This window comes from Lissotriton vulgaris, chromosome 4_1 (genome assembly GCF_964263255.1).
Source record: "Lissotriton vulgaris chromosome 4_1, aLisVul1.2, whole genome shotgun sequence".
NCBI lineage: Eukaryota > Metazoa > Chordata > Amphibia > Caudata > Salamandridae > Lissotriton > Lissotriton vulgaris.
The window spans coordinates 1,465,566,952-1,465,591,010 of NC_141691.1; positions in this window are offsets into that span (position 1 = coordinate 1,465,566,952).

Consider the following 24,059-nt stretch of genomic DNA (forward strand, 5'->3'; position numbering starts at 1 on the left):
GTTAAGCATGGATTACACATTACGTGTGATATATGGGTCCAATCAGGATGACCCCTACATTTTTGATGCTTTAGAAGTGGAGTTAGCCGGCTGGCCTACCCCAATAGTAGTCTGTGGGGATTTTAATATTTCTGCTGACTGGTATAATCAGATGTCATATTCAGGACGTGAACCCAGAGTATTTCAGGCACTTACTTCTCTCATGTGCTCACACAGGTTGAAAGATGTTTGGGGGACAAGGAACCAGCCAATCCTGGCTTTATGTATTTTTCAAACCCCTTTCAAAAATACACAAAATTGGATTCTTTTTTCATATCCACCTCAGAAATAGGAAAGGTTAATATTAGGAAACTACTGAAAATATTATCGGCTCATACTCTGCTGATATTGTCTTATGAGGTGGAAACCATAGAAAGGGTAAAATCTAGTTGGACGTTTAAAAAAAGGCTATTAGCGAATGTTAGATTTGTAGAACATCTTAGGAAGTGGACGGTGGAGTTTTTTGATGCTAACCGTTATAGTACATCAAGGAATGGAGTGTGGGATGCTTTCAAAGCTTGTCTAAGAGGGAAGACTATAAGCTGTTCTGCAAGATTAAGGAGAGAGGACAGGAGTAAGGGGGATAGACTCACAGGTATTTTAGTAGAAGCAGAAGAACAGCACATTCGAGATATTGTAGGTGGATGGGACTGTGCTGAGAGTCAACTGAAATTGTCGATTATAAAAGCAGAAATTCAGAAATTAGTAACACAGAAAGCAATCAGCGATTATCAAACCTCTAGGGCAAAACTGTATGAGACTGGGGAGCAAGCGGGTAGAGCACTGGCGCTAAAAATTAGGCAGAATAAGACTAAAAATGTGATATCTAGTATAAAGGAGGGGGGGACGGATTATAAGGATCCGAAGGATATTTTTGTGTGTTTAAAAAGTCTAGCAATCGCTTTATAATGAAGAAAGGGATGCTAGCAGTATCTTTGAGGTGCCCTGGGATAAAGGTCCCGCCCTGACTGAACAGGAAAGAATAGAGTTGGATAAGGAGCTGTCGAAGAGCGAGATAAGAGCGGCGCTACAGGATTTAGCGGTAGGGAAGGCGGTCGGCCCTGATGGTATTCCTTTGGAGGTGTATAAGAGTATTGAAATGGAGATTGCCCCTCTGTTAATGGATCTTTTCAATGGGATTTTACATTCAGGTATTACGCCAGACTCATGGAATGAAACAAATATAATTGTGTTTCACAAGAAGTGGAAACCAAAGGAAGACCCGGGGTCATACCGCCCAATCTCGCTCATAAATGCAGATACAAAGTTATACTCAAAGGTGTGGGCTAGAAGATTGGGGAGGATTATTGGGGGTCTCGTCTCCCCGTGGCAGCATGGGCTTGTTCCGGGGTGAGGTACCACCGATCACACCAGGCGAGCTATAGAACTATTTGACGCCCATGCTGTCTCGGGGGGGGGGGTGGCCATGATCCTCCTTGATGCTGAAAAAGCCTTTGACCCTGTGGTATGGAAACATCTATGGGGCATACTGGTTGGCAGAGGCTTTGGCCCTAAGGCTATGAGTGCCATCAAGGCAATGTATCAAGATCCGACAGCTCGAGTACAAGTAATGGGGGAACGTTCTGATAAAATCATGATTAGGAGGGGGACGCGCCAAGGGTGTCCCTGCTCCCTGATTTTGTTCTTGTTATCTATTGATCCCTATATTCAGAGGATTCTGGGTTGTGCGCAGATTAGCCCAGTAATGCTTAATGGCTATGAAAATAAATTATTAGCTTATGCCGACGATTTGGCAGTTATAACCCCTGATCCGGATCAGGCGCTGCCGGTATTGGTTCAATTAGCAAAGGAATTTGGCACTCGGTCTGGGTACTTACTTAATGAAGGAAAGACACAAATAATTTGTAACAAAGACATAATTGAGACAGATGCTAGATTTGTTGATTCGGCGGTATACCTTGCGGTGAGAATAAATGCCTCTGTCGATAAGATTATCGTAGATAACTATGTGCCTCTTATGAGGAAGATAGAGGCTGATTTAAAAAGAATGGATGTGTTACATTTATCCCTGATAGGTAGGGTAAATGTGGTAAAAATGACAATGTTCCCTAAGGTATTATACCTGTTTTGGGCCATTCCTCTTTTTATAGAAGAGACACTGATGAAAAGGCTGGAATCAATGTTCATACCATTTATATGGCAGTATGGTAAGATTAGGCGCTCTATAAAATATATGACACTGCCCCGGGAAAAAGGTGGTCTGGCTATGCCGAATCTTAGGCTCTACCACTGGACATGTCTACTGACTTAAATGACCCTACTTTTTCAACCGGGTGCGAACTCGGATATTGTAAACGTAGACAATGTGTCTTTACCTTCAATTTTTGAGCTGCTATTGGGGAGGAAGGCTCTAAGTTTATTGCTGTTCGAAGTAGATTGCCGTTATTATAAAAGATCAAGGTATAAGGTGGTTGAAGGGACTTGGGGGGCTTGGAATGCGGCTCAAAAGCTGCTGAATATTCCAAAGATGAATTCTTACCTCCATCTTTGGAACTCTAGCCTTTTTCCTCAACTGGACACATATAGGAATAGCCTGATCTGGAAGGAGAAGGGAGTAATGACTTTGGGCGACATCATGACAGGGAAATCTATTTGGGAGTTCGAAAGTATTCAGCAGAAATATGGTATTCCCGCTAATCACTGTTTGTTGTATTGCCAGATAGCCAGAACTTTGGCGGCCGTAAGACCTCGGATCTCTTTGGGAGGTGACAATACAATGATTGGGTATTTATCAAAGGGGGGCAAAAGGATTAAAACAGTATATAGCTTTTTGTTATCAGGAATACAGGATGACATGGAGAAAACGGAGGCCTCTTTATTGGTAAAACTAGGTGACCCAGATGTCGACCTTGACAAAGCTTTACTTTTAAACAAGAAGCTATTCCGCTCATCAAATTTGAGGGCACAGCATTACAAGACTCTGTTTAATCTATATTATATGTTGTAGCCACAACATGAGACAAAGTGGTGTGTCGATAACTAGCTTTATTAACATAAGCAACAGGACATCAGCGCGCCCGCTGCCTGCAGTCAGCCTGTGAGAACTGACAGCTGGCATCCGGCGCTCGGCATAGAACCTTCGGCATTCCAGCATTCCACGGCGGTGCGTGGAGCGGAATGACGTCACAACATACCCCCCTTTCCTCTACACGCAGGTAGGGAATAAAAAGGAAAACAATGGGAAGGAAAGGCATGTAAATGTCAGAAGCATAGAACATAACAATACATCATCCGACAATGAAGTCATGCAAATACTGGGGGGTCCTCCTGGCCCGTATGGGTCTCTGATAGGATTGAGCTCTATTAAGATCAGGTGAGTCATCATTTGTGTTAAATGGCCTTTGACCATTGCTCAGGTTATCCCCACCAGGGCCTGGTGCCCTCACTCCTACACCTGTGCGAGCACTGTTGAGCAATTGACTGTCATGAGCCAACATGTACCCGGAACATGAATTCTTGGTAACCACTTTACTAACCACGCTTTTGGGAACATGATCTCGTGAGCAGTACTTTGCTACCCTACGTAGGTTCCACTTTTCACCATTCTCTAACACAACATAGAATGGGTGTGCTTCCTTTACCTGGAAGGGTCCTCGAAATTTGCATAAGCCTCTTACCCAGCGTCCGGAACGGACCTTGACCCAGTCACCAGCAATTATGCTGGACACATTCTTTTCCTTGTCATGCACTCTACAGGAAGCATGCTCAGGAATGCTCACATCACATCCATTCTCTTTCTTTCCTTCAACCAGTTCTCTGATCCACGGAGGCACCAGTTTGGAAGCTGGTTTTCTACCTCGCATGGCGACAAAGGGAATAGCTCCTGTTTTTGCATTTTCTGTTGTGCGATAGGCCCATATCAAGTCACTCAGAGTCTCCTCAATGTCAAGATTATTGGTTATTGCCAAACTTATTGCACCCTTGATCATGCGATTGGCTCTCTCGACAATCCCATTGGATTGCGGGTTGTACAAAGTCGTGAACGTGTGTTTAATTCCACACTCACTCAGAAATTCTCTCATCGCACCAGAAGTTAGCTGAGTCCCGTTGTCCGTAATAAGGACAGCGGGATGACCCTCCTCCTTGAAGATCATACGCAAAACCTTAATGGTTGTTCGAGTGGTTATTTCAGGGAGTAGGTAGACAATGAGCCACCGCGTATGAACATCCATTACCACTAACCCAAATCTTTTGCTGGGGTGAACACCCGGCATAGGCCCAATGAAATCGAGGCATATGCTGTGCCACACTACACCTGGGTCATGGATGGAATTTGGGACAGATTGGGGTCCCACCTTGAGTCGCTTCTCACTTTCGCAGCACTCACTGCACCTTTCAACCCAATCGACCACCTCACCATCCATACCAGGCCACCAAAATTCGTTCCTCAACCGTTTCCTCGTAATGGTCTGGCCCAGATGTCCTTCATGCGCCAAGTCAAAGAGTCTTTTCCGAATCTCAAATGGGGGAATCATTTTGTCTCCACGCATGATAACCTGACCAGCAACAATTGACAATTCGTCAATTACTGCATTAAAAGGTCTAATGCTGATGGGCAGGGTGCTTTCCCTACGTCTACCCTTTGAAACAAGATTCATCACATTCTTCAGAATTTCGTCCTTAGACATAGCTTCCTCCCACTCTTTTTTACTGACTGCACCACTACTCCACTGGATCACATCCTCAACACTAGAGATGGCCCCTTCACTTTCTCTTTTTGATACTCCTGTCCTGTCTACATCTTCCCAATTCAAGGACAGTCGTGACATGCAGTCGGCCTGTACATTGCGCCAACCCGAAATAAACTCTACATCAAAATTGTATTCCTGTAGTCTAGAGGCTAACCTTGCTAGTCTTGCTGACCCTTTTCCTGTCCCACCTGGTGAAAGTATCTTCAACAATGGTTTATGGTCAGTGCGGAGTTTGAATCTACGCCCCCACACATACATCCTGAAATACTCCACACCCCATGCGGCTGCTAGAGTTTCCTTTTCTATCACCGAGTAACAGCGCTCAGTGGTAGTTAGGGTACGTGATGCGAACTCCACTGTTTTTTCAGTGGTGCCGTCATGCTGTGACAACACAGCTCCTACACCAGTATCGCTTGCATCAACAGTAATAACAGTTTTCCCATCTACATCAAAAGGAACCAAAATGCCTGCGTTGCATATTTCCCCCTTAATGTCAACAAAGCACTTCTCCTGGTCATCCCCCCAACAAAATTTGATCCCTTTTCTCATGAGCACCTTCAGGGGTTCTGTCTTACTCGCAAAGTTCTTCACAAATTTAGAATAGTATTCGATTAGCCCAATAAATGAGCGTAGCTGGTCTCTGTTGGTGGGGACTGGAGCCAATTTTATGGATGCTAGCAAGTCTCTTTTAGGTTTTACGCCATCTGACGAGATGGAATGCCCCAGATATTCCACCTCGGTTGCCAAAAATGTACATTTTTCTTTGCGTAATGTCAGACCTGATTCTAGGATCCTTGCCAGTGCATCTTTCAATGCAGAGTTATGGTCACTCACACTCTCGCCAAATACCAAAATGTCATCCTGGAAGTAGATTACATTTTTTACACCTTTGAATACCTCTGTGACCATTCTCTGGAACACGCTCGCAGCCGAACATAACCCAAAGGGCATCCTCGTGAATTGAAATATCCCTTCATTGGTGATGAAGGCTGTGAGGTGTTTAGATGACTCATGCAAGCGTATCTGATGGTAAGCATGACGAAGGTCAAGTTTAGAAAAGTATTTTGCCCCTTTAAGCATCACCATCAGTTCATTTATGTTGGGCAAGGGAAAGGTGTCAGGGATTACATTCTGGTTCAAACTTCTGAGGTCAACACAAAAACGTAATTTGCCATCAGCCCTTTGAGAAATAACAACCGGAGAAATCCATGATGAGCACTCAATAGGTTCTATGACCCCATTGGCTAGCATCTCATTCAACATTTTCTTTACTTCTCCCCTTACCATGATGGGAACCTTTCTTAGTTTGTGTTGCACTGGGACCGCATTACTTTTCGTCTTTATCTTGTGCACATATCCCTCTAGATTGCCTAGCTGATCTCTAAAAACACCCTTACCCCCTTCCAGGATGTCTGCCACTGAGAGATCATCTACCACCATGACCTGTTCTACAGCATGTGGGTCAATTTTGATATGGAGGTCAAATTGGTGATACCATCCTAAGATTGGTGGTCCTGATTCTGCTACGTATACCTTACCCCTCACTGACCTTCCTTTAAAGACAATCTCTGTTGCCATGTAACCAAGTATGTTTATCTGTTCCCCTTGGTACCCCCCAGGATTTATGTCTTTTGGCATCAATTTCTTATTAGGCCACTCCTGTTTGTAAATTTTTTTTGGTATAATAGTATATAGTGACCCCGAGTCAACCATCAAGTCAACCTTTTTATCACCAATGACAAACCCTGCCTTAGGCCTGTATTTCCTCCTATTATCTGGATCATGAGGCTCAGTGAGAAGAACTTCTCCATCCTCCTCACCACCACATGACGATGGTTCAACGCATAAGATCCTATCAGGCTTGTAAGAGCATTCATATGTAGTATACTCATCTGATAACATAGCTACCTTTCCTTTGTTGGTATCCCTGCACATTCTCTCAAAGTGACCCTTGCGGCCGCACTTTCTGCATTCTTTCCCAATGGCCCAACACTGCTTCGAGTCGGATGTGTGGTAAGCACTGCCACACTTTCCACACACCTTATTCCCGAACCTATTTGGATATGCTCTGCCCCTGTAAGCATTCTTCACACCTTTAAACTTGGTAGAGGCAGCTACTTCCCCTTCACCACCCTCTACAACAGATGTTTCACCTTCACAAGACATGTTAACCTTGTTGTCCCTGCGATCCATTTCTTTCATGCAAGAGTCTGACTCCTCTATAATTTTTGCAATGTCGATTGCATCCTTGAGAGAGGGGTCCTTTGCGGCCCATAAACGTTCCTGAGTCTTCCTGCTTCTACACTGAACGATAAGTTGGTCTCTGATCATTTCTTCAGTCATAGGGCCGAATTTGCACTTTAAAGAAAGTTCGCGAAGTCTTGTGACAAAGTCATCAATTGACTCTCCAATTCTCTGTGGTTGGGTATAAAATTTGTACCTTCTTAGCGCTACATTTGTTTCCTTAGCAAATCGCAATTCTAACCTTTTCCGTGCCTCCTCAAAGACATCCACAATGGGTTGACCTCGTTCATTATTAGCAACAGGCAAATATTTAAATATATGTTGTCCTTCTTTCCCCAGGTTGGTAAGCAGGATTGCTTTTTTCCTATTGCTAGTGTAGTCCTGCGCATCCAAGGCTTCCAAATAGTTATCGAACACTTCAATCCACTCATCCCACTCTATGCTTGGATTCCCTGGCTGATTGAGAAAGTGGGGAGGCGCAGACACAGCAGATACATCAAGGGCATTTATATCCATATTGACTCAAATGAATACTCCCAGCCAATTCAATTCCTTAATACTAGACACTGTCATGTACAAGGTTCTGTCTTTAGGCAAATGTGTTTTCTCAAAATTATGTGGCCAACATATACCACAATATACCATGAGGTGGCGCTGTTGCCTAAGACTTACTGCTCTTTTCTGTTAAATGTGCCAATCACACGTGAATGTGAATACAAGACAGAGCGTAGCTTATTCACCTCGCAATTTCTTATTTAAAATTGCATCTTTCTTTTTTTTTTTTCCTTTCCTGTTTTATGTGCACATCACTTTCTTGCACTTTCCTGACACGAAGCTTGAACTTCTCCTCACATGACAGCCTACAGCTGACTGCTCGCGTTTAATCTGAGCCTGTTGTCCTTCATGCGCTGATAATCTGCCTTTCTTTCCCTGGTTCGAAAAGTTGAAGCTTTGCCTCACACTCCACTAGGTGCGTGGAGCGGAATGACGTCACAACATTATACCCCAGCAAAGCTGTATGCTTGGGGGGTAAGGGAAGATGATAAGTGTCCCAGGTGCAATCAAGGCCCTGCGGATTTGGCGCACATGTTCTATCTGTGTGATAAGTTAGTTCCAATACGCAGGGAAATTATGAAATTCTAAGAAGGGGTGTTAGCCCTTAAAATCAATGTTACCCTTACTCTGATGTTACTAGGCACAGATAACAAGCTGGAACTGACAAAAGATGTTGAAGATCTGGTTTTCATTTCAGTTGCGGTACTCAGGATTCTTATCTCTGCTGGATGGAAGGACACTGATGCTCCATCTTTTCAAATGTGGCTTGCCAGATTGCTGGGTATGCATAATATAGAAGCTTGTTTGTATGAGTATAAGGGTAAAAAAAGGAATATCTGGGCACCAATTAAAAGGTGGAGAGATTTAGGAATCTAAAAAAACTTATGATATTGATATTGGTTTGTATTTTATATGGTTTTATTCCCTTATAATGCTTGTGTTTAACCTATCGATAATGTATTAATTAGATATGAAGCGAAGAAATGATGTAATACTAGTTTTATCTTTTCATAATGGGACTTGGATTTTTATAACCCATGTACATTGGTGAAATGGATTAATATTGTTGCTGGGATTATGATTAATGAATTGTATTTATATTTTTGTACCAGAAACTCTCAATAAAATATTTTTTTTAAAAAAAGAAATCCAAGAGTCTTACTGTAAAGCAACTAACTTCTTGGCTATTTTTTTACATTAAAACAATAGGCATGCAAAAATATGCAGGCTATGTAATGGCTCCTTAATTGCAAGAGACACTGAGATGCTTTTCCTGTGATTTACAGCTTAGGTACAGGCATGATCAGGAAATGGTCTCTCCGACAGCGTGAGGACAACATTAAGATAAGTATAACAAATAACCAATAACTTCACATGACAGCGCATAGTGCTCTGTTACCGTAGTTCAATAGTAATGACTATTTTCCTGTCTGTTTTGTGATCAGGAGTGCGGTGGAGGACGCAACACAGAAACTGACATTGTGAGCCTAGAGGAGCAGCAAAACTCCAACCGACACAGAACGCCGAGATTCCACGAGAGCGACGACCCGGAAGTGTTCATGTAAGAAACTGTATGTAGTAGAGCTTCCCGTACACTAGAAGCAACCTTGGCCGATGCCCGGTGGAGCTGTCCTATACAGCTATAGAGGAGTCTGGCCCCTTGGCCATCACCTACCCAACTGGTCATCTGACATTCTTTTCCTCGTCTCCCTGTTTGTGTCTCCTTCCCTCCCCTTCCTCCTTCCTCTGTTGATTATTTGATTCAAACTGATGTAACTATGTAACCCGTAACTCGCTGATTCAACTGATGTAAATAACAAAACTTTTGGTACCTACCACGGAGCCTGAGCAACCTTGGCTGATGCCTGGTGGATCTGTCCTATGCAGCTATAGAGGAGTCTGGTCCCTTGGCCGTCACCTACCCAGCAGGTCATCTGGCATTGTTTTTCCTCGTCTCCCAGTTATGTGTCTCCTTCTCTCCCCCTTCGATAGAACAATGATGACGCTCCCTGGGCGGACACCAAAACATTTTGTACCCACAGCGGAGACCGAGCAACCTTGGCCGATGCCCGGTGGAGCAGTCCTATGCAGCTATAGAGGAGTCTGGCCCCTTGGCCGTCACCTACCCAGACGGTCATCTGACGTTGTTTTTGGCCTTGTCTCCTCGTCTATGTCTCTTTCCTTCCCCCTTCGATGGAACTATAAAGACGCCCCCTGGGCGGATACCAAAACTGTTCTTACCTACAGCGGAGCTGTCCTACACAGCAATAGAGGACTCTGGCCCCTTGGCCGACACCTACGAAGCCGGTCATCTGACATTGTTTTCCTCCTCTCCCCGTTCATGTCTCCTTCACTCCCCCTCCCTCTGTGATTCTTTGATTCAAACTGTTGTAACTATGTAACCTGTAACTCGCTGATTCAAATGATATAACTATGCATCCTGTAACTTGCTGATCCTCATGTAAAGCGTTCTGATACCTCCGGGTATAGCCAGCGCTATATTAAACTTTGAAAATAAATAAATTAATTAAAAAGTGGGCCATTTTTGTTAACAAGTCTACTACCACTAAGATGACAGTGAATCATTGTGTGGTATTTGGCAATTCAACAGTGAAATCCATGGAAAGAGTATACCATGGACTAGGTGGAGTGTCCCTGCTGCTTGGACGGCGCGAGCACTAGTGTGATCTGTGGTGCAATTTTAAAGCTGATTTAATAGCTTTTAATTGATTTTAAAAAGGACAGAGGGATTAGAGCATACAGGCTCCCTCGTGTGCTGTGCAATTAGATTGGGGCACGGCAGGATTGCCGAGGTCTTGGGCAGCTAGCCTGTTTGCTGAAGGGTATCTGGGGGCAGTTTTCACGGCGATAGGCTCCTACCTGACGGCAGCGGCGGCAACTTCACACAGGAGAGCTGGGCTTGTTTTCCTCTTTCCCGCCCCGTTCTGACACCGGTGACCAGCACCGTTCGTGCAGAGGGCGTGGAAAGACCAAGCCAGCAATTTCCGGTGTGCGGGCAGCGCTCTAGTGGCTCAGACGCTGGGGGAGGTTAAAAGGCACTGGAAACCGGGCCCCGTGGTGGTGAGTGGACAGTGGCAGTGTCCCTGCTGCTTGGACGGCGTGAGTACTAGAGTGATCTGTGGTGCAATTTTAAAGCTGATTTAATAGCTTTTAATTGATTTTAAAAAGCACAGTGGGAGGAGAGCGATCAGGCTCCCTCGTGTGCTGTGCAATTAGATTGGGGCACGGCAGGATTGCCGAGGTCTTGGGCAGCTAGCCTGTTTGCTGAAGGGTATCTGGGGGCAGTTTTCATGGCGTTAGGCTCCTACCTGACGGCAGCGGCGGCAACTTCGCACAGGAGGGATGGGCTTGTTTTCCTCTTTCCCGCCCCGTTCTGACGCCGTTGACCAGCACCATTCGTGCAGAGGGCGTGGAAAGTCCAAGCCAGCCATTTCCGGTGTGCGGGCAGCGCTCTAGTGGCTCAGACGCTGGGGGAGGTTAAAAGGCACTGGAACCCGGGCCCCGTGGTGGTGAGTGGACAGTGGACAGTGGCAGTGTCCCTGCTGCTTGGACGGCGCGAACACTAGCACGATCTGTGGTGCAATTTTGAAGCTGATTTAATAGCTTTTAATTGATTTTTAAAAGGACAGTGGGAGGAGAGAGATCAGGCTCCCTCGTGTGCTGTGCAATTAGATTGGGGCACGGCAGGATTGCCGTGGTCTTGGGCAGCTAGCTTGTTTGCTGAAGGGTATCTGGGGGAAGTTTTCACTGCGATAGGCTCCTACCTGACGGCAGCGGCGGCAACTTCACACAGGAGGGCCGGACTTGTTTTCCTCTTTCCCGCCCCGTTCTGACGCCGGTGACCAGCACCGTTCGTGCAGAGGGCGTGGAAAGTCCAGGCCAGCCATTTCCGGTGTGCGGGCAGCGCTCTAGTGGCTCAGATGCTGGAGTAGGTTAAAAGGCGGATGCCTGTTCGGCAGCGCAGCGGGCGCGCCGGCGGCGCGCCAAAGGTGAGCCCGTCTGCGCCCGTCCGCGACCGGGCGCGGCCCAGGGCCCAAACCCCTGGTCAAATGGGGAGAGGGGTACGCTGGAGTAGAGATCAACTCTTGGCTCTCCGTGGTAACATCCCTACCGAGTGCCTGCATAGCGTGGGAGTGGAGGTAGATGTGGACTGCACGCACTGCAGGTTTTTCTGAAATGCGAGAAGAGAGGGGAAGCAGGGGTACACTAGCCTAACCTGTGGGTTGCTGAATGTGAGGTCTTTACACAAACATAGATTAGATGTGTACGACTTGCTCATAGAGATTCATTTCGATCTCCTGTTCCTCACAGAGACATGGCTGGATGGGGACTCCGCCGCAGATGTAGTTGAGGCCTTACCAGAGGGCTATCAGATGATTAGGCAAGATAGACCACTGGGCAGAGGGGGGAGCATAGCCATTATATTTAAACATCCGCTATGCTGCCAAATGGAGCTAGCACCAATCTTTGACAGTGAGGCAGGTGCTTTCACTATTAAAGTGAATGGTGGTAATACAGTGAAGGGCTTCCTGATCTACCGGCCACCTGGCCCTTACACCAGGTTCACGGACAGTCTGGTAGAGAGTAGTACTGAGGCTGCACTACGCAGAGATAAGTTCCTTGTGTTAGGGGATCTTAACATCCATCTTGAAGATACTTGGACAGAGGGGCAATGGATCTCTGTCAGGAACTTCAGGCCCTGCAGTTAGAGCAAAGAGTAAAGTCCCCCACTCATCAGATGGGCCCTCTATTGGACCCGATATTCGCCAACTGGGGGTAGGTAGAGGTCAAATCTGTTATCCCAGTCCCCTGGTCTGACCACTCCCTGGTGACCTTTGTGGTGCGGATCCCGGGCAGTAAAGCACCGGACCATGCGCCCCTTAACTATCTCAGCCGCAAGTGGACTACATTTTCGCAAACTAAGTTCAATGCGGCACTTACATCGGGGGGGGCGGGGGGGAGGATGTGGCAACGGCCAGTAACAATCTGACCAAACGTATTGTGGAGGCATTGGACTGCACGGCCCCTCTTTGCCGGAAGAAGGTGGGCTGCCGCACTCAGCGAACGGCCCGTGGTACAATGATGAGTTGCGGGCAGCTAAGGCGGAGTGCAAGCGCTTAGAGAGGCAGTGGTGAGTGGCCTTTAGGAGCCAGATCAAACAAGAATATTTAGTTAAAAGGCGCACTTACCATGGGAAGATTAGGAAGGCTAAAGAAGCCTAATATACTGATAAAATCAGGGAGGCAGAAAATTCAGCGAAAGAGCTATTCCTGATTTGTAAGACTCTTTCGGTAGGAAAGTCCGCCGTTTGCACCTAGGGACTGCTCGGTGGAGTCATGCAATCGTATCGCGGATTTCTTCGCCGAAAAAGTCTCAAAAATATACTCTTCCTTCCCGAGAAAGATCATGCCAGGATCCGAGTTTGTTGAAGCTCCTAGGGAAACTGAGGGCCTTCATGAACTGGTAAATTTTATCACTCCTCCTCCAGATATGCTGGTACAGATCTGTAGGTCGGTGAAATCGAGCTCCCCTAGGGACCCAACAACCCCTAAATGCTTGGCCGATAGCCTTCCGCTTTTGGAGCCATACATTAGGCATCTACTAGATGTCTCCTTTAGGACCCATACCATACCAAGAGACTGGAAACAGGCAGTAGTGCTACCCCTGCAAAAGAAGCCTAACATTCGCTTCGAAAAATTGGAAAATCTTCGCCCAATCTCCCTTTTACCCTGCATGGCCAAAGTGGCGAAGAAGGCGGTGAATCTGCAACTAATGGAGTTTGTGGAGGAGGCAAGCCTCCTTCACGACACTCAGTTCGGATTCCGGCCCCGGCACTCCACGGAGTTGGCCCTACTTAGGGCAGTCGAGACCATGAGGCAGGGGGTGGATGAGGGCCAAACTATGGCCTTGATCCTGTTGGATCTCAGCGCAGCATTCGACACTGTAGCTCATGCCATCTTGCTACAGTGTATGAATGAAGGTGGGATCTCTGGTGCTGCGTTGAAGTGGATCCAGTCCTTCCTGACAGATAGAGGCTTTCAGGTCAGGCAGGGAGACTACTATTCTAGAGTGGTTAATTTGGGTCAGGGCGTGCCCCAAGGGTCATCCCTGAGCCCTACTCTTTTTACCCTGTATGTCTCCCCAGTGGGCACTATAGTGGAAAGCCATGGGCTTCGCATAGTGTCGTATGCCGACGACACGCAGCTGGTCATCTCCCTATCGTGTGCGCCCGGTCTTGCTGCAGAGAAATTTAGAGTTTGCATGCAGGAGTTGGTAACCTGGATGTCTGCCAACTGCCTAAAGTTAAATGGCAGCAAGACGGAGGTGCTCGTGGTGGGGGGAGGCCCGTCAGTGTGGTCGTCGGCATGGTGGCCATCCTGTCTGGGGTTGACACCTACACCGTGTCAAGAAGCCAAAAATCTTGGGGTATGGCTGGATGCTGACCTCACTTTTGGACCCCAGATTAGCCGAATGGTGGGGGTATGCTTCAGTGTCCTAAAAAGACTACGGACGATCCTTGATTTGCTTCCGATGGAGGCCCGTAGGACGCTGGTGCACGCCCTGGTAACGGCGCGACTGGACTACGGCAATCTGCTGTATCTGGGGGCGACGGGAAAGAACATCAGTCGTCTCCAGGTATTTCAGAATGCCGCCGCCCGTTTGGTCCTGAGACTACCCCGTAGGTCGGCCTTAGGAAGAGCGCTTCAGGCACTTCACTGGCTCCCAGTGAGAAGCAGGATTGAGTATAAGGCATTGTGTACATGCCACCGCATTTTGCACGGTAAGGCGCCGATACCGCTGCGGGACCTAATTTCTCGCTATGAGCCATCTCGTGCCCTGCGTTCCACCGGTGCGGGGCTACTGAAAGTCCCCAAAGTAAGAAAGGCTCGGATGGGGGGCAGGTCCTTCCGGTATCTGGCAGCCAGAAGCTGGAATGGACTGCCGTCAGAGCTGCGCCAAGAGCCATCCGAATCCAGATTCAGGGGGAAACTTAAAACCTACCTCTTTATCTGCTAGTCTGGCACTGCTACTAGCCGCCTGATTCTGTCACTTCCACTTGTCACAGCGCGGGGACACGCCGGTGTGCGCAACCGGGCGCTCTACAAATCTCCCTATTATTATTATTATTATTAGTGGGCAGTGGAGTCAATAATCCTACAGGAGCCTGTTTGCAGTGTTTGCTTAGATGACATACATGATATTTCTGAATGCATTGCTTGGTGTCAGATGCCACATTTAGCCACCATAATTGTCGCTTTAATGGTTCTAATGTATTTTTGTATCCTGGATGTCCTGAGAGAGGATGCGCATGACACCATTCTAACACTTGTTGTTGCATGGAAAGTGTAGGAACTACCAGGCCACCTTGAATGTACAGAGGGCTTTGTAGTCCAACTCCATTGCTGTTCTGTGCTTGTTTACTCTACCTCTTTGGAATTCTGAGTTTGAGTTACTGCCTTTATATAGTCTTCTTCTGAACATATAGCCCCTATGATAGGTTCCCTAGCTATAATAGGGAGATGATCACATGATGTTTCCTCCACTGCATATCCTAACTGATATAAGGCATCAGCTTTTCCATGTTTTTTCCTAGCCTGAAATTGTATTATAAAATCAGTCACTGAAATATTGTGTCCAGTGTAATTGTCTCATTGACAGAGCTGTAGCTTATTTTATGAACTGTAGGTTCCAATTGTCGACGAGTACTGTCATTTTGTGGAGCGCTCCTAGTAAGTACTGGCACCATGCTTCAAAAGACTTTTTAATGGCAAGGTGTTCTTGGTCACCCACAGCATAGTTTTGGTCAGTAGGAGTCAATGTGTGTGAGTAATAAGCCACTGGGTGCAGACATCCAGTAGTGGGATCATTCTGAGAAAGGACCTCCCGAACAGCCATTTGTGATGCATCAGCTTCTTCAACATAGGGCTGAGTAGGGTCCGGGTGTTTCAGTATGGGGGCTTGAGTTAAAGCATTTTTCATCTTAGAGAAGGCTTCCTCAGCTGATGAAGTCCAAAGAAATGTAACTCCCTTTTGCAAGAGTTTGGTTATGGGTGAAGCAAGGGCTGACAAATTCTCAATAAATCTTCTATAAAAACTGGAATACCTGAGAAATCGCTGTACTTCCTTGACAGCTTTTGGAGATTGGCAAGCAGTTATTGCACATACTTTTTGAGGTTCCATATTAACCCCATCAGGTGACAATATGAAACCTTAAACTGACGTGGGAGGTGTGGACCTCACACTTGTCCAATTTTACATTCAAATGATTGTCATTAAGTTTCTCATGAACATTTAAAACGTGTCCTTCATACTGAGAAAGACGTACGAACACAACAGCAGACCAAGGTCAAGCACCTTCACTCTTTTAGTTTCTAAAAGAATAAACAAACAAAATGAGTGCAACAACTTCCGGCATCCGCTGCTGAAGGATGCCTATTTACAATAAGTATTCAAAACAAAAGGAAGGTGCACTTCATAGAAGTCAGGACAAGTAAATATTTTGTGAGTTCTTCTTTTTATTGAGTTCTTCAAAACAACCACCGGCACACAGCCAACGCGTTTTGTTCTCCAGTGCCACAGGAACTTCGTCAGGGCTTCTTATATTTCAAAGGTTCAGTAACCTGAAGGATAGGATGTTTAGTGGTTACTCATAAATGAGTTATAAAGTGTCACGAACAGTTTGTACAATCCTGGGTCAGTAATAACACTTCACCAGATCACACAAAGGACTTCGCAGTCTTCATAAGATAATAAGATGAATAAAATTGACGCTATATTTGTCAGGGGAAGCTAGTCCAAGGGGAGCGCCACAAGGGATGAGTACTCATGTTATATGCACCCAAGAGTAAACACGACCTTTGCCTGATTCTAGAAGAGTATATATCCCAGGCGCAAACGTCCTCAATATTGCGTTGGCGATCTCATTTAGTAGGGCGAGAAAACACTGATATTGTAAACCAAGTCCAAGATCGAAATTAAATGTGCTGGTTTATCCAACTCAATAAGTGGCAATAGGACCTCCCAGTTTCATAGATATCAGAACTCCTCTGACATGGAGTTGGGCAGCATGGTCGCTTGCACGAACGATGGAAAGACCTTCATGCTCCTCTACTGAGGAAGAGTATATCAAAATATCATCAATATATGCAATAGCATACAGATCCAACATTTCTCTCAAGACTTCAATCATAAAAAATTGGAAAGCAGCAGGGGCATTACACAACTCAAATGGCATTACAAGATATTCATATAACCCAAACTTGGTGCGAAAAGCCGTCTTCCACTCATCCCCCTCCTGGACTCTAAGTGGTTTGCTCTTCGTAGACCTAACTTGATGAAGATCTTAGCATGTTTTACTTGATCAAGTAAGAATGTTATTAAGGACAGATGCTACCGATTTTTTAATCGTAATATCTTTGAGAGCTCTGTAGTCAGTGCAACATCTAAGGCATCCCTCTAGTTTTGGGATTAAAAAAGAGAGATGGCGAGGAGGTGATTGAGAGGGTCATATAAACCCTATGCATAACAATTCATCTAGATCTTCTCTCAAATATAAATTCTCTTTTTCTGTTCATGCATAAATTTGGCTGCAAGGTATTTGAGCTCCTGACACTAAGTCTATCCTGCAATCATAGGGCCTGTGTGGCAGGAGATTGGTAGCCTTCTCTTTGTCAAATACCGAGTCCAGATCTTGGAAGCAAGAGGGTAGCTCTGGAGGAACAATGTCTTTGATTACTGCTATTTCCAACGATTGATCTTTTAAATGCCCATAGTGGGAACTGCAGTAGTCTGAACTAAAGGATATAGACTGCCTCCTTCAATCACTATCAGGTTTGTGCTGACGTAGCCATTGAAGGCCTAATATGGCAGGTAACAGAGGTCATTGAATAAGGTCAAAGTGCCAGATGTACGACGCACAAAATTGCGCCTCACAAATTGCAATCCCAATTTGCAGGGCTCAATATGCCATGTACAACAGTGTGGAACACACTGTTTGCAATTCCAAATGGGGGTTTCAAATTGCGAGGATCATTCCTATTAATGAGCCTCTCGCAATTGGAAAGCCCACTGGGAATGACAAGCCTTCCCAGTTATGGAGGCCTGCTGGGCTCAGCAGACCACCATGTCTGGAACTGCTTTTAAATAAAGCAGTTATTTTATGAGTGCAGCCAGTTTTCCTTAAAGGAAAACGGGATGCATTTTTTTTTTTAAATGATACGTTTTCGTTTCATTTTTTAAGAGCAGGTAGTGGTCCCTGGGACCACTGCCTGCCCTTAAAAAATATTTTCAGAGACAGTCACAAAGTGGAAGGGGTCCCCAGGGACCCCTTTCAAATTGCGACTGCATTACCATCATCTTGAAGTGGGTGGTAACTTGCGAGTGTTTTGCGACCGCAATTAGAGTCACAAAACATTCATACATTGGATTGCGTACGCTATTTGGAAGGGAACGCCCCTTCCTAATAGCGACTCGCTATTTAGGGATTGTACATGACACAGGGCCATTTTGCATGCGCAAACTGGTCATAAACCCATTTGCACATGTAATTTAGGGTCGTACATCTGGCCCTTAGTCTCTTTATGTTTCACATGTATAACAAGAGTCATTTCACCAGTATCATGTGTAATAGGGCCTGATTTAATGTCACTACTGTCGATGGTTTTAACTTCCTCCCATGAGGCCTTAGTAATAAAAGGGATATTCATGTTTTTGGCCCATTGGAGGTCCATAACATTTCCTGTGGTACCTGAATCTAACATGATTTGTACCGCAATAGACTGCCTGTCCCGTTCCAACTGCGATGACTCAAAGAAATGATGAATGGAGGCAAAGGACAACTATTTGTGAAACAATCAATCCTGACCAACCCACAGGCTTTGGGCTTAGGAGTTTGCCGACTCACTTAATGAGTTTTAGGTTTCACAGGACATTATCTTAAAAAGTGTCCTTACTTAGCACAATACAAACATAATTTCTTATTACGTTTTCTCGGTCTTTCTTACTCGCCTAAGAGGCCTTTGAATGCTTCCAATTTACATTGGTTCTGGTTCATCTACAGATTTCTTAGGTTCAGAATTTTTATCTTTATGTACTCTAATCCATGATTCAGACCTCCCTTTCTCTCACCTTCTTTCATTTAAGCAATGGCCTGATTTTACCACTAACGGCCCTATTACAACCTTTCAGCAGAGAAAGGTCACCACCTCCCGCCCGCCAGGTCATCAAACTTTTGTACCTTATTTTAAATTCAACAGCTTTGTATGATCCGACTGCATAAAGGAGTGTCTATCAAACAACCTCTTTAAATCTTCCTTAAAAGCAGCATAATTATAAAAAAGGGGGTCATTGCGTTCTGCTAATGGAATTGACCAATTTGCGGCTGTTCCACCTAAGTATGAGAGGACAAATGCCACTTTTGCTTGTTCAGTAGAAAAACAGGAGGCTTTACACATGAAATGAAGTTGGCAGTGGCGTATGAAAGTAGCACATTTAGCAGGGTCTCCCGTCAACCTTTTAGGAGGGGCTAAAGGAATAGCAGGAGGAGTGGTTACATGAATTACAGGGTTACCTGAACTAGAAGGAGGAGAGATAGGTGAAAACTAACTGGCTGTCTGCACCATCAGGCATATTCCCTAAACTGGAATAGGTCTAATGCTCTGCTCTAGAGAGTCTACCCTTAAGGCAAGGGCTTGGGTTTCTTTCTAAAGATTTCCTATCATGGGTGTGAGGTTAGTAAGGGTCACCTGGCTTTCTTACATATAGTTCGGGCGGAAAGGAAGACGTGGCCTTTGTGTTCTGTCATCTCTACCCCGGGTTTCTGCAGGAACGATATGCAAAATGAACAAGTCCAAACTTCCCCAGCCCACCTAATGTGTGCAACTTTAGTCAAAGCAACACTGGTGAAATAAGGGAAGAGGGAAAACAAGAGAGGAGAAAGGAGGAATGTCTCATGGAGTCCCCAGCTCAGAAGGGAATGAACAAAGCAATCAGATGTGTTCCCTATGTGTAAAGGAAATAATAACAAATTATGATCACGTGAATAATGCTTAAACAGTAATCTATTTGCCAATACAGGTATTAATGTAGCTAAGAACCTTAACTACCTGTTTAACTCCCCTGTTCTACTTTGTAGTTAATCACTGCGAAAAATTAGAACTTGGGTATCATCTATAGAAGACAAACCATAGGAAAACGTATCCCTACAAAATACCAAGTAGTCAGAAAAATGAAAGAAAAGTGCTGCAAAGCACCCACCTATCTCTGATTTAACAAGAAAAATATAATACCCCAACAAATAAACAACAACAACAAAAATCCCAAGAGGCCTACGGTAGAGCAACTAACTTCTTGGTTAATTCTTTACATTAAAACAATAGGCATGAAAAAATATGCAGGCTATGTAATGCCGCCTTAATTGCAAGAGACACTTAGATGCTTTTCCTGTGATTTACAGGTTCGGTACAGGCACGATCAGGAAATGGGAGCTCCAACAGCGTGAGGACAACATTCAGATAAGTATAACTTTGCATCAGTGCATAACGCGCTGGTACCATAGTTTAATAGTAATGATTCTATTCCTGTTTGTTTTATCCAGGTGTGCAGCCAAGAAGGTGACACAGAAACCGACATTGGGAGCCTACAGTAGCAGCAAAACGCCAACCAACACAGAACCCCGAGATTCCCTGATAGCGACGACCCGGAAGTGTTCAGTTAAGAAACAGAATTTAGGAGAGCCTCTCGGCACTAGAACGTGAAACGTTCTTTCAATGGCTTGAGTCTGTTTTATACCTTCCCTGCTTCGCTCCTGCCGCATCTTGCATTGGGGGCGGCGCAGGCACGACAGCATCTGCTTCAAGTATGAATCGGAGGTTAACATCTGGATGTCTCAAGATCGGGGCTTGAATGAAGTGTTGTTTCAGAGTTTGACATGTATGTTCTGATTCTCCTGTCCATGTAAAGGTAGCTGCTTTTCTCAAGAGGTGGGTGATGGGTTGAATGATGGCTGAAAAGTATTTAATAAAAAGCCTGTAAAAATTGGCACATCCTAGAAAGCTGTGAAGAGCTTTTACATTTATCTGAGCCTTCCATTGACTTATAGCAGACACCTTTTTCTCATCCATTTTTATGCCTTCTTCATTTGTGATTCACCCTAAGAATTCTATTTCTGAGGTGTGAAATTGGCACATTTCAAGTTTTACAAACAGTCGATATTCCCTCAATAGACTAAAGGTGGCCATCACATGACCAATACGCTCCTGAATGGTATCTGAGTATATTTAAATGTTGTCAATATAGACAATCCGAAATACGTCTAGGTATCCTCGCAGTACACTGTCCACGAAATATTGGAAGGCTGCCAGTGCATTGCAGAATCCAAAGGGCGTGACCTTGTACTAGAATAGGCCGAACTTGGTCCTGAACGCCATATTCCATTCATGGCCCTGCCGGATTCTAACAAGATGGTAGGCGCGCCAGAGTTCCAAATTGGTAAAAATCGTCACTCCTTTCAACCGATCCAGCAGTACTGGTATTAAAAGGGAGAGGATACCTATTTCTTACGGTCCCCCAAATTTATTGTACGATAACTTATACATGCGTGTAAGTCCCTGCCCTTCTTCGGCACAAAGAACAGAGGAGCGGACGCTGAGGACAGAGAGGTTTGGATAAACCCTGTTGCTAAGTTCTCAACTAGGTACTCTCGCAAATGTTGGTTCTCTAGCTCAGTCAGAGCACAGACCCTGCTGCATTGAATTAGTGCCCCAGTGACTTGATCTATTCAGCAATCATATTCTCAATGTGGTGGCAACTGACTGGCTCTTTCAAACACTGCCTTATAATCTTTATACCATTCCAGAAGAGTATTAATAAAACAAATCTGAGATTCAACACTCCCGTAAGTTTGGTATTTGGCCGGGGTCTCTTGATTTGGATCTTAAAGTACTACATTTCTTTACACAATTTTTCTTACAAAAATTGAAATTCATTAGTAGACTGTGCTGCCCACTGAACTGAGTGAAAATGTAGTGCCCAATATGAGCCTAAATTGCGGTGCATCAATTAGATCAAATCTAATGTGTTCAAAATGGTCCTCACCAATTCTCACAATTACTAGGCAAGTATGGTAGCGAACTGGTCCCAAAGTCTAAGCGGTTCCATCCACCGCTTTTACTGGCTTCGGTATGTCTTTCCTGATACAAGGAATTCACTACTCTCTGGCAAATTTCTGAGGGATAAAATTCCCAGTGGCCCCAGAATCTAACAAAGCAGAAACCTCTAGTTCCAGACCACCTGATAACTGAACTTGGACGCTAATATTCAATTGAGCCACAGAACTTTGTTGGGTATTGACAACAATCACAGAGGTATCAATAAAGGCTCTTCTTGAATAAGGGACCTCAATCTTTTTCAACAGAACTAGTTTTCAGAATCCTCCTTGCCTGATTTTTACTTTCAGTTACTTTGGTTCTTGTGTGACAATTCTTTAAAATATGCCCTCCTTTCCCGCAGAACATACACAATTTACGATTCTTTTCTTACTCTTCTGTGGTCAAAGGACCCCATACTCCATTAATTTGCATTTGCTCTGCACCCATTGAGCTTTCGTTCCATTTGTCTTTTACAGGTGTGTTCGGTTGTATCACAATAACCTTAGTGTCTGATCGATGCCTATCTCCCCTTTTTGTTCTAACAGTCTGTGATCAAGTTGTACAGTTTACTTTATCAACTCCTCCTAGATACAAACGGGAAGCCCTCTTCCTAACTGGCCACTCTGGCTCAACTACCAATCTATTAAAGATTGTAATGTAGGTTAAGAGATCTTGCAACCCTTGCTTTAGAGTGATAAGTTCTCTGTTTAAAGACAGAAAATGAGTTTACCTGTCAAATTGTTTTTTCCTTTCTTCACAGATGTTATTTTAATTATATAGAAGAAGGTAATCTCTTTCTATTATAGGAATTGACCAACTAGCAATATTCCATCCCAGGTAGGATAACAAAATCTTTCTTGGTCTGTTCATCAGGGGTTTACCCCAAAGAAGTAAACTTCCACTGATTTACAAAAATCTGAAATATCTTTGGATCCCCAGAAAAATGTTTGGGGGTGCTAATGCAACTAGAGGTGGTTGAACAATATGAATAGAACTGGTAGTAGTCTATGTAAGAGAGTGAACAGCAGATTGAGATGTTGCACCCTGAATTCCACCCCTTGAAGGAAAAGCAGTTGTGCGATTAGGCGATGCTTCAGAATCTACAGAGGGAGGAGGCCAACGTTTTAGAGTTGCTCGAGCTCTCCCACTACTTGTCTCGGTTTTACTCTGACGGGACAAAACTTGACACTTCCCCCCGAATTGTCCCAAACTCTTTTCTTAAATCCTGACTTTCAGCCCTAGAAGCTTATACTTATTGCAACCTGGTGATGGTTTCCCAAATAGGAGTTAAACCTCGGTTGCTGTCCATCGCTCAGGCCGGGAACATTACGTGGGCTAGGCAATCTGTCAGATACCACAATTACTGAACAGACAGAGACTAACCTGTGTTAACCGGCCTAGCAGAGGTACTGCATGATGCTTCTTCTTCCACATCCCCTGAAGCTCAACCAAGCAAATTGTACACAGCACTCATTCTGGAGGAACCCCCACCGGAATGGGACAAAATAAGAAAAAAACTAACAGCTAACAGTAGTCCACGTAAGATAGTAATGTGTGTGTTCTTCCAATTTTTCTCTGAAAATGTTGGAGTTCATAGTTCATATAAGGGCTTGACTCGCTCTGCACTAGTAAGTTCATCCAAAGTTCAAGAACCCCTTCAGGTCTTGCAAAGATTGTGAGCATATTTGCAGTTTGTACAGTAGCACACGTCTGTATAAAGCCCTGTACCTATCCTTTAGCGGCCCTGGAGAATTCATATTTAAGGAATATTCCATTAAAATAGTCAATTCTAGATTCAAGAAAATTTTGTTTAAACTTATGTAAGGCTAAATGGTACAATATTCTGCCCACCCTATCTAGGTCCTCTGGAAAATCATCATTATATGATAACACCGCTGTATGTTCTTGAAAGATCTCCATAATTCTAGCACCAAAATATAACCCTGGGGCAACCTTGTACAGGTATATCAAATCTGCCAAACAAGAAAGTGGTTAGATATTACGATTCAAATGCTATGTTTTGACTAAAGAACTCAATTGAGAAATACAACATTGTTTTATATTTTTCCTGAGTCTTTTACCAGTCCAGTACTGTGAGCTTGGACCACCATATGGGTCTGTGCATTCAAATTTCCAAAATGTAATATTCTATATCAATTGTCAGGTTTTAACATTCGAAAAAGGAGCACGTTTAAGATTGATGGACAATGCACAACCACACCCTCATACTGTAGTTGATCTAGGGCAATTTTTAAACTGCACTTTACTTCTGGCGTTAATGGATATTGAACCTGATCCTGTGACTCACTCTGTAAGGGAATCAAACTTCCCAGTCTGGTAG